The sequence below is a fragment of the Molossus molossus genome, unplaced genomic scaffold (genome assembly GCF_014108415.1).
Source record: "Molossus molossus isolate mMolMol1 unplaced genomic scaffold, mMolMol1.p scaffold_m16_p_10, whole genome shotgun sequence".
In the NCBI taxonomy this organism is placed as follows: domain Eukaryota; kingdom Metazoa; phylum Chordata; class Mammalia; order Chiroptera; family Molossidae; genus Molossus; species Molossus molossus.
The window spans coordinates 28,055,564-28,067,954 of NW_023425345.1; the positions used below are offsets into that span (position 1 = coordinate 28,055,564).

Sequence of the window (12,391 nt, forward strand, 5' to 3'; positions counted from 1 at the left end):
CTTTATAGTATTCAGTATTCGCATGAACCAAATAATATATTTTTCTTTACAAAAACTATATCAATGATTTTTAATAATGTGTGCTCACCCCCATCTCCCACAACACAAATTTTATTATAAACTAGAGGTATATTTTATATTCCAGCAAATGTCAGCAAATAGAGTACTTCCAATACTTGGGGAAAGATCCATGGAGGAAGTCAAATTTGATCTGGGTTGTGATGGGTGGTTGGAGGCAACACAGACAAGACTGAGAAAATAAAAGCAACTCTACGAGGAAATTGTATGATGTTAGGAAAGTTCAGAGCATAATTGTGGTCCTGCTGTAACAGGCAGCTTTCAAAGTGTATAAAAGGAATTTTCGGAGGTGAAGTTGAAAAGCTTGATAGAAGTTTAATCATAGAGGCCCTTGAATGACAAGCTATGAATATAGAATTTCATTTTGTAAGAAATTGGGAGCCATTGAAGGGTTCTGTTTTGTTTTATTTTGTTTTTGTTTGTTTTAAGAGCAGAAATAATAGAAGCAAGGCTGCCCTTCAAGAAGATTAATCTGGCTGCAGCACTTTAAGGGGATTAGAGAGATGAGCTGGGAGATGAGGGCACCTGCTGGGAGGCTGACAGTGCAGACAATGGATCATAAAGGTAATGAGGTCAAAACTAGAGCAGTAACATTGGGAGGCTGTGGAAGGGGCAAAAAGAAAAAAATGGGGTAGAGATAGAATAGATAGAATTCATTAGGTATTTGGATCTGGCAGGCAAAGGAGAGAAGTAAAGATTACCCTTGGTACTTGGGAGAATGGTGGTAGGAGTTAGGACAACTAACATGTCCATTTTGGAATAGACTGAATCACTGACTTTGAGCTGTCAGTAGGCAGCCCCCCAGAGTGAGTTCACAACTGAGGAGAAGAAATCAGGAAAGAAGCCAGGTTTGGAGATGCTGACTTGGAGGTTGTGGCAGCCATGAGAATGTGCCTGATACATTTCCCACTACAGGGAAAGTGAGGTCCCCAGCTATTGGACTTGGAACTTTCCTCGGAGTTTGAACCAAGGACATGCATCTCACAGGTGAGTATGTGCAGAGAAAATAGTAAAGCAGATCAGCCTAGGGGGACAAAGGATTGCTTTGTCAGCCGACTTTGGCTGAAGGACTCACCAATTACTTTGTTGAACCTTATCCTGATAACAAAGTTCCCACCTAAACTCCTTTCTTCCCAATCTTTCCTTTCTCGCTCCTTCACTTAATACTAGATTTGCACCAGGTCTGATCCGTATAGCAGCCTTCAGTGGGGACTGTCTCCCCACTTTCTATAGCACAGCTATAAAATCTTTCCCTAAGTAATGCTTTCTTGGCATCTGCTTCTCAGAGCACGTAGATTAACACAATAGTTATTTGAAAGAGATGAGAACTACTCCATAGGTCATTTTGTACAAGTAGAATTAATGTTGAAAGTAATGACCTTAAAATTTTTTTTGATACTTGAATCATTAAAGCAATAGTAGATTATAAAGTTTAACTCACTCATAAAGTATAAAATTATGTCTAGTAGGTTATATCTTTTAGCAACGATGTTCTGCATTTATATTTTTAAAAGACTATTTTAAGTGAAAAGGTGGGATCACTATAAGAAATTGTAGTGGGTGGCTATATTAACCCCCAATAAAGATCTAAAGTTAAGCCCTGGCCGGTTTGGCTCAGCGGTTAAAGCGTCGGCCTGTGGTACAGAGAGACTCGGGTTCGGTTCCCGCTAAGGGCACGTACCTCGGTTGCAGTTTGTCCCCGGCCCTGGTTGGTCGTGCGGGTGGCAGCCACTCGATGTGTCCCTTCACGTTGATGTTTCTCTCTCTCTCTCTCTCCCTCCCGCTCTATCTGAACAAAAAAATGGAAAAATGTCCTCGGGTGAGGATAAAAAAAAAAAAAAAAAAAAAAAAAAAATCTAAAGTTATGAATCACCACCCTGGCCGGTTTGGCTCAGTGGTTAGAGTGTAGGCCTGTGGACCAGAGAGTCCCCGGTTCGGTTCCCACTAAAGACACGTACCTCGGTTGCAATTTATCTCTGGCCTCGGTTGGGGTTGTGTGGGTGGCAGCAACTCAATGTGTCTCTCTCACATCGATGTCTCTCTCTCTCTCTCTTCCTCCCACTCTCCCTCACACTCTTTTTGAAGATAAATGCAGAAATGTCCTCAGGTGAGGATTAAATAAATAAATAAATAAATAAATAAATAAAATAAAGTTATGAATCACTGAGTTGTAGTTACATATAAGAGAGAACTTTGAGGTGATACAAAGCCCTAAGTAATTAATATCTTATATTTTCCAGCTACTCAGAAAGATGTGGGTCCATATATATTGTTCTTTGGCATCCTTCTGTTACTTTTAATTTTTTTTAGTAATATTACTGCTTCTAATATTAAAATATGAATTCTAATAATCTGTGTGTTTCATAAATAAGATGAATAAATATTTTTAAAAACTAGATGACCTACCATCTACTATAAAATATAATATAATTTAGCAAACACTGAAGGTCTTTTCGATTTAACAGCAAATAGTCTAAGGTTTCTCTTACCATTGTTTCAAAAGAAAATGCATGCTATCTAGAAAGAAATGGCTTAAAATCAATCAAAGCAAGATGGCTTAGTCAATATAATAATTAGGCTAGCATCTGAATCATTCAAGCAATATGGTTTCCAGGTTTATTGATGTATTATAAAGGCCAATGTAAATTGAGAATTGTTACTTTGGTAGCTACAGATGTGGTAGTGTATATCTTTAAATGTTAGAATTTAACTTTAAAGAAAATAAATGGATATGACTTTACTTAAAAGACTTTTGTTTCTTCATATTCTTGGGAATTGTTTACTTTCTCTTTTGCATTAAGCTGTGGTTTAGAAAGCTAGTATGTTGTTAATTCTGTCTCTATTGGATGCCTTTGACTCAGGACATTAACAAACAAAGTTAGCAGGAACATCTGTTGATCTTTTGAAAGGCAGCCAATGAATTTGGAGTTTCCTTGGCCAGACAAGTCAGGGGATCATAGTCCAGTTCCGACATCTAGAAAAAGAATAGAATACATGGGAAAATGTTAGAGTTGGAAAAATTAATAATCTCTGATTTTTTTCACAGTTAAAAATGAATAGAAAGTTAAGATTAGTGCTAGCTAGAAAAGTTGTAAAAACTTATATATGCACAATTAAAATAAAGGGTTGAGCCCTGGCCAGTTTGGCTCAGCAGTTAGAGCATTGGCCTGAGGACCAGAAAGTCCTGGGTTCAGTTCCCACTAAGGACATGTACCTTGGTTGCAGTTTGTCCCTGGCCCCCGGTTGGGGTCATGTGGGTGGCAACCAGTTGATGCGTCTTTCTCACATCGATGTTTCTCTCTCTCTCTCTTTCGCTCTCTCTCTCTCTCTCTCTCTCTCTCTCTCTCTCCTCCTCCTCTCTCTCCTTCCCGCTCAACCTGAAGACAAATGCAAAAATGTCCTCGGGTAAGGATAAAAATAAATAAATAAATAAATAAATAAATAATTGAATGATTACATAGAAAGTTTAGATAATATAATACTTTCCTATGGGGAAAAAAGCAAATAATTAATCCAGTACTGCTCAAACCTAATGGTTCATTAACAATAGAAATATTAATAAACATTTGATACTAAAATACTTAAAATAGTTTCTAGAAATAATGCATTTTTCATTAATGCATACTGCCTTTGGATAGTGTAGGTTATGTCTTTGTAAAATTTTAGATTTCAATTCTTTTCAGATTTTAAATAATTCTTTAGCTACTCAACCAGAAAGCTACCATGTCTTCAAAGATCTTCCATTAAGTGATCTTCCACAGCTCTTCAATTCTCTGAAAATCTTTATTCCTATTCTATTGATCTTTGATGACATGAGCTCTCTTGGGTCCAATTGCTGTTTATTTATATGCATTTTATGTACACATCCATCTTTCTATCCCTGTCTTGCTCTCTGTCATTCTAACTATTGCATTCTAACTGCTCGAGTAAGAGAATTCTTAAGTGTCTTAGAGCTATCAGATATTTGCAAATCTACTGATATTCTCCTCTGTCCTGCTGCTGTGCCATTATACATATAGCTTATTTCTCTACTTAACTTTTAAAAGGCTGGTATATATGCTACTCTTTAATCTCCCTCATATGTATAACTAATTTGACTTTGTCTTGATCCTAGTAATATATAACATTTTCTTTTAACATCTTTATTTTTAGTTCTTAATTCTAAGAAATAAAACATCATCAACTCAGACAGAGACTCATCCTTAAAACACTCTCTTCCATTGTCTTCTTTGTTACTACAAACTCTGCTCATTCTGTTACTTCCCAGAGAGTTTCTTCACTGACTTCATACCTTCTCCCAGCCCTCAAATACCAGGGTTCCTTGGAATTTTTTTCTAAGTCTTCTTTTCTCATATATTCATCTCAATTTAGATTATTTATCTTTTTCTGTAGCTTCTGTTGTCTTCTCTATAGGTGTGGAGACTTTAAAATATGTCTACAAATTCTTTAACAGTTCAATACTGTCAAAATATTGGGATTACATTAATATTATCTGCATAGGAAATAGTTAATTCCTTGATGTTCACTAGCTACCACTTTCGGGAACTAAGAACAGAGCTTTCTTCTAAAATCATGTCCTAGTATAACTGTTATCAGACCTTGAATGCCATGTTCTTGAGTCTCAATATCATGGAAATGAGCAGAGAACTCAGAATAAGATCAAGCAGATGGAGTTTATAGCGAAGAGCTTGTGCACAGGGGAGCTCCCCAAGGAGTTCTTGTGGGTAGCTTATATAGGGACCTTGGGGGTGAGGGTAGGGCTTGGGAATAAGGATGATGTCAGTTTCCCCAGGACTGTCATCTGGCAGCAGTTGATTTGGGAATAGTCAAAGATGTTTTCCATGGTCAGTGGACCACTCAAAGGGCTGTAAAATAATGCTTGAACAAATATTCTACTTACCATTTAGTTGACCAACAACTATTTCGCAGAACATGATGTTAAGAAAGGATGATATTTGGGGCAGGTTGGGGACAGGGAGATAAACCAAAGAACTTTTATGTATATATGCATAACCAATGGACATAGATTACAATACTGTGAAGAGGGGGCCGGGAGCAGAGAGGAGGGTATCAATGGGGGGAAAAGGAGAAACATCTGTAATAAAAATAAATTAATTAAAAATAATAATAAATTGCCTGGCCAGTGTGGCTCAGTGGTTGAGCATTGACCCATGCACCAAGAGACTGCCAGTTCGATTCAGAGCACATGCCTAAGTTGTGGGTCTGATCCCCAGTTGGGGACATGCAAGAGGCAGCCAATCGATGTTCTCTCTCATCGATGTTTCTATCTCTCTCTTCCTCTCCCTCTAAAAATCAATAAAGAAAAAAAATTAATAATTAATTAATTAATTAATTAACATTTTTTTTAAGGATGTCACTGTTGTACATTCTTTCCTTTAAGGATATGGTTAGTTAATTTCAACTATGGAATTTTACTGAAAGCAAGGAGTCATTGGCAGCCCTCTGAGATGGAGTTCTTTCAGTCAAGGTGGAGTCCAGTGTTGGCCCTATACTGTCTCATGACTGTTGGGTCACTACTTCGGTTCTCTATTGCCTCATAACAAACCATACCCAAACATAATGACTTAAAACAACAACAGTCAACTATTTTGCTCACAAATCTGCAATCTGGGCAGTATTTAGCTAGGTGGTCCCCCTTTGCTCCACATAGTGTCAGCTGAGGTGGCCAGGGGGTTGGAGGATTTGATCTCAATGTGGCTCACTCATGTGCTGGCTGTCAGCTGAGGGCTCAGCCGTGGCTGTGGCCAGAGGCCTCTGTTCCTCTTCAAATGGGTCCTTCTGTGGCCCTCTTGGGCCTCTTCATAGCATAGTTATTGTTCCAATAGTGAATGTCCCAAAAAAATAACTAAGATATAGATGATATTTTTATGACCTTATTTGACTTAAAGCAGTAACAATAGCGTGCCCGGGTTCTGAGGCAAGGGACCTAGACTCCACCTTTTGGGTACTAGAAAGTGTCTCGAGGAACATGTGGGTAGAAGATATCACTGCAGCAGGAACTAAAGTACCAAGTAACTATCTGTAGGTTAATTCTGGATCATCCACATAATTCAAATGCTAACCCATATGTCTCTCCAATTCTAATCAGTGCAACTTTTTGTCTATCTTTCCCCAGATATTTAAAGGAGGAGATTGCCAAATCATTGTATATTATACTATCATATATTATGATATTAATGTCTTCTATGTGTATATATATTAATATGTATTACATGTGTATTACATAGTACATGTGTATTATATGTACTATAGATAATCTATGTAATATGTGTATATTATATAACGATTATATAGGTACATAATTTCATTCATTACACTATCAAATTAGGTCCATAGCAGTGTCTAGGTTAAATGGTGACTGATGATCAAATCTACACTGCTACCAGTGTGTCGTCTTTCCCCCTCAGCTTTTAAAGACAGAAGAAAGTGAAACAAGCAAACTCAAACTCCCCAGTGTGTCTTTAAACGATAGTCTTACAAAAGTGAGATAGTCAAATAGACAGTGTAATTCAGTTTATGCTTCTCAATTTATTTATGCTAGAACATACATTTTAAAAGATTGGAAAAAATTACAATCAGCACTAAGGTAAACTTAAACCAGAGACCCTCACAATATTAATACTCAATGTCTTGTTTTCAAATTTGATATAGTCTTATCTTTGACTCAGCATCACCACCTAAAATATAGCAGAATGCAAATTTTCAGGGTCATCTCTCATTTATCACAGGAAGAAAATAATAAATAAATCAGAATGTGACATTCTTACATCTCCAGGGTCACAAATATATTACTGTTTCATACAAGACAAAAGAAAAGAAAGAGATAATATATGCCGGTGTTATTTCCTTCCAAATACAAATTACACAAACCATCATCTGGTCATGAGAAAGCATTTGCCGGAGCTTAAGCTTACACATTATGTTTCCAGTAAGAGTCCCAATTCTATCCACTAGCACCACACCCGGCTTATAAACCTTTTGGTGGCTTTATGGGTTTACAAGGAAAGAATTTAAAATGTGAGTCACTTTCTCTTTTTGTCTACACACATGCATTTACTTTCTGATATCAATTCCAGGTGAAATAGATCAAAAATAAAATTCTGTTTAGAAAACAGCAAACCACCTTATTGGTTTCTTTTTCTTTCATAAAAAAAATGAAGTATAGTATAAAAAAAAGTAAGAAAGAATGAAAAGAAAACAACAAACCAAGATACATGTGATACACTTTATTTTAATAACTTGCATATTCTTGAGTTTGAGGTGTTATAACATTTAACACAGCTAACCAACTGATTTATCTTATTTAGGCACATAGCATCTGTATAAGAATGAGTTCCATACTTAGCTCAAATTCCAGCTCACATATTTACTGTGAAATGAAAATGATTAATAGCACCTGCCTTTTGGGGTTAGCAGGATTAAATGAAAGAGTTCCTGTAAATCCCATTAGCAGAGTGGCCGACGCATGGACAGGACACGATGACTATGAGCCGTTATTACTGTTGCCAAGCTCAGCTGTCACCTCATCTGTGAAACTCATCTTTCAAATCTTCCCCAATACTTGAATGAAAATTGTCTCTCACTTTCTGTACGACTTTGGCATTTTATTCACCCCTCTCTCGTAACACTTCCATTGTGAATTATGTTTATTAATATATATGTCTGTCTTCCACATTAGATATGTATTAGGTTCCAGAGCTAAGACCATGTCTTTTTCATCTTTATATTTTTCTCTTAGTACACCTTTTCCAATACCTAACATCAGGTTTATATACACTGAACTTTAAATAAAATGTTATTAAGATAACAGTTTATTTTTCATCCCTCAGGTCTCAGGTCAAATGTTACCTCTCTGTTGACATTCTAAAGAAGCCTCCCCATCCTACTCATCCCACCTCAAAGAAACTCATACATTCCCTTATTTCTTTCACAGTTCTTATCATTTTGGGACATTATTTAACATATGAACTTGTTTATTGTGCCTCTCTCCTGACAGAATGTAAGCACCATGATCGAGGAGCCCTTGCTTACCACTAAATCCTTAGCCCAGGAGAGTAAGCATCATTTTAAGGACTCAGGAAGTATTTCTTTTTTTTTTTTTTTTTTTAATGTTTTTTATTTATTTTTTGTTACAGATGTTTCTCCTTTTTTACCCCATTGGCACCCACACCCGCCCTGTCCCTGGCTTTGTTATCCATGTCTATTGGTTATGTATAGATGCATACAAGTTCTGTGGTTTATCCCTTCCCACCCCCCCCCTCACCCCCTCTTCTGACGGATGTCAGTCTGTGCCCTACTTCCATGTTTCTGGGTCTACCGTATTCCTCAGATTGTTATGTTCATTATATTTCATATATTAAGTGAGATCATGTAGTATTTGTCTTTTTCTGCTTGGCTTATTTCACTTAGGATAATACTTTTCAGGTCCCTCCATGTCGTCTCAAAGGATAAGAGATCTTTCTTTCTTACAGCTGCATAGTATTCCATTGTGTATATGTACCACTGCTTTTTTATCCATTCGTCTACTGATGGACACTTGGGCTGTTTCCAGATCTTAGCTATTGTAAATAGTGCTGCTATGAACATGGGGGTACATACATTCTTTCTGATCGGTGTTTCAGGCTTCTTAGGGTATATTCCTAGAAGCAGGATCACTGGGTCAAAGGGGACTCTAATACACTGCTGGTGGGAATGCAGACTGGTGCAGCCACTATGGAAAACAATATGGTGCTACCTCAAAAAATTAAAAATTGAACTTCCATTTGACTCAGGAAGTATTTCTTAAATGAATTGTGACATCTCCTACAGCCCAGAAATGACAGTGGCGGTAGCAATGATGTGTCTCAGTTTCCTCGTTTAAAAACTAGTAAAGTTAGTGATGACTTTTGAATATTTAAAACAGGGATATTCAGGAACAATTGTGAACCCTGCCTCACTTCTTCTGCCTCTACCATCCCCAGCTACTGCTGCTCACAGAGAGCGCCCCCTGCAGGCTTAAGCCCAAATGAACTTCCAAGCCAACGGTGGCTCCAGGGAGGAAAACCTTAAGCAGCTGCTGGAGCCGGATTGAAACAGAATTAGTAGGACTCGTCATACCTGCATGGTTTGCAAGGTTTGTTTACATAAAAAGATCTGCCAAATCATACTCTCCAGGCAAGCACTGTCTCTTAGTATAGGCAATGAAAGGCTCTTTCTAGCTCTCTAGAAAATAGCTAGGGCATTACACTATTTGAATGAAGCCACCAAAGTTTTGAATTACCTTTATTAAATATAATGGATAGGGTTGGTCTTCCACTTGTTTCATTTCCAAGTTTGTACCATGGTCTGTTGAATGATCTGGTACTTTGAAAACTGATCTAAAAGATCTGGTAGGATCTGTGGTAGAAACAGTATAGAAGCCTGATAATCATTATAGAACAAGGGTGTCTCATTTTTATTTATTTTTTCTGATTGAAGTTTACAGGGGTCCTTATGAGTTATATGGAGTGTGATCTATATCAGGGCTTGGAGAGAAAAATAAATCCTTTTTGGCAGACATCTACATGGGCTATGTCACAGTATAAAATTATCAACTCGGTTTTTCATGAACAAAAAATGGTATTACTTGGACCACAAATCTTGACCCTGGAGCTCCCAGGTTGGTGGACATGTGGACGTGCCACGGACAACGGGCTGGCTGGGAAGGGCATGGAAACTCCGCATCCCTTCCCACATACATCCTTCCCTCTGTCTGTTCCTGAGTTGTATCCTTTTATAATTAACCCGTAATCTAAAACACAAGACACAGAGAACACCACATAAAAACGTGGGCAGAGATTGGAGAAGTACATTTATAGCCCAGGAACACCAAGGGTTGCTGACAACACCAGAAGCTAAGAAAAAGACAAGAAACAGATTCTTCCCAGAAAACTTCAGAGGCAGCTTGGCCCCTGCCAACATCTTAATTGTGAACTTTTAGCCTCCAGAACTGTGAGACAGTAAATGTATGTTGTTTCAAGCCACCCAGTTTGTGGTACCTTGTTATGGAAGCCCAAAGAAACGAACACAGGTTCCCTCAGACCTGCCATGCCTATTGATGGATCGATGAAATAGTAACGCAAGTTTCCTCTGAGCAAAGCATTCACTTACAGGACAAGAGGCACAAAATAGTTTGGGTCTCAGAGGATTTTCTGCAGTGGCTGGGTTGTCTCTCATTGAGACTGGATGCATTTTCAGTTGTGATGGCTTTGTGTGATGAGATTCAAGGAGGGTGCATTGGGACATGTTCTCCTCTGTGAAAACTGTAGAAATACATGTGTAAAAAAAGGCTCCCAATGTTCATTATAAAGCTGGGTATAACCTAATAATAAAAAGAGAATTGGTTTATTTGCTTTCCAGAGATAACTGGATGAGTAAAGATTTTACATTCTATTGTCTTTTCTGACAAAAGCTAGATCCCTATGTTCTCAACTGCATTCCATTGAAATGACAGAGGTTTGATGTAGGATGAAGCCTTCGCAGGACAAATAGTTGATAAAACAGATGACAAAGAAACACATACAACTGTAAATAAGTAGGCTTTAGAAAACTGAAAACCAACTCAGGGTGGTTGCTGCAGCAAACACTAGCCAAAGCAGAATGAGGGCTGTCTTTTACACAACGTAACATGGGTATTTAATAAATGTGAACATTTTCATTAAAATAATAATAATAATTTGACTCTTTCACAGCCTCCATCCAATCTGTCAGCATGTTTTGTCAGCTTTTCCTTCAAAACATATCTAGAATCTGTTCACCCCTCTGCTGCCCCTCTGGTAGATAGAGTTTCTATTCTCTCTCCTGGGATTGTTGCAACATCCTCTGAGCTTGTGTCCCTGTGTTAACTCAGGTGGTCTCTCCCTCTTTTGTTCGAAACAATCCAGTTGGCTTTTATGTCACTTTAAATTAACAGCCAAAATACTTACGATGCTCACAGGACCTAAATGATCTCCCCTAGCACCGTCCCCATTACCCCTCGCACTGCGTTTCCTACCAATTTCCGTCGTGATCATTCCACTCAAGCTTTGGGGGCCTCCTTGCCTCTCCCCTCCCCTGAAATGTTCTTGCAGGTATCCACATGGCTTACTCCTTTATTTCCTTCAGGACTTCGCTAAAAACGTGGCTTTATCAATGACGCTCCCTATATTCCATCATATTTCCCCACAAAGTCCATCACCATGTTCTACGCCATGTATAATATTCGATTATCTATCTGCCCCCTGTCTGCCTCCACTACTATGTAAGCTCCGTGAAAGCAGAATGTGTATACATTGTGTTCATTGCTCTACGCCCCATCTCTGAGACCCTGTCTGGAACATAGTCCCACTAAATAAACAATTTTTTGATACATTATAATTCTCTATTTTTCTGACCCCTTTACTAGACTCTAAGTAAAAGCTGTGTCTTATTAATCTATCGCAGACCTCCACACACGTTCTTCGACTGAATTAATATGAAATGTTCTGAAAAGAAATCTATAATTCCGTTTATTTTAAGATTCACTTTATACTCACACCAAATGACAATTAATAGGCACAGATGGTGTTATTTTTAAGCCTGTTTGTTTGAGTAGGTGAGGAAAATAATTGAAAGGCGATCAATTTCATTTGAAAATTGACTTCGAATCTTATTTTAAAATTCAAATTATGCTCTAAAATGTACCAAAGAACTGAGGCAGACATTTTGAATTCCGTAGACATTGAACCCCTATTTATTAGTTTGATGCAAAACTTAGGGTCCCTGTTCTCTCATTTTAATTCTCTTTTTCCATTTCTATACACAGAGCATAAAGAGAAACATTCATCCTCACAGAATGGCATCGCATGCAGAAGCCAGGAGGGCTGCCCTCGGAGAGGATTAAGCACACAAAGCAGATAATTAACTTGCTGAGGCCCCACAGAAAATTGTGGAGTAGCAAGAACAGCATTTGGAGTTTCTGTTATCCTAAGAAAGGCAGATTCAGTCAAATGGCTGTGGTTTATGCCTCAGGGTTCATTTGGAGCCCTAAGTGTTAACATGAATTAGGGAAAATATGCAACCTAAACATGATGTCAATAAAATAAAATGCTAATTTACACAAGTGGTTTGTTTTTAAATACAAGTTGACATCTAGTTTAAGACCAAAACACTCTACATATTTTGCTACGGTCTCTAAAGTCATTAATTGTAGCAATAGCACTCCAAATCATAAAATTTCACCAGGGAAAATGAAAACGCAGAAATATTAGACGTCTCTAAATACAAACCCTTATAATTGGTTTTATAGCCACTTACA

The 12,391-nt window shown here is 37.8% G+C and overlaps 1 long non-coding RNA gene across 1 annotated transcript; it reads left to right on the top strand.

Moving 5' to 3' along the window:
• The first annotated feature begins 656 nt into the window (after positions 1-656).
• On the top strand, positions 657-12,179 carry LOC118624091. The gene is made up of 3 exons (XR_004958330.1): positions 657-1,065; positions 9,060-9,211; positions 11,900-12,179. It is a non-coding gene; the product is annotated as an uncharacterized LOC118624091 (long non-coding RNA).
• Positions 12,180-12,391: the final 212 nt, after the last annotated feature.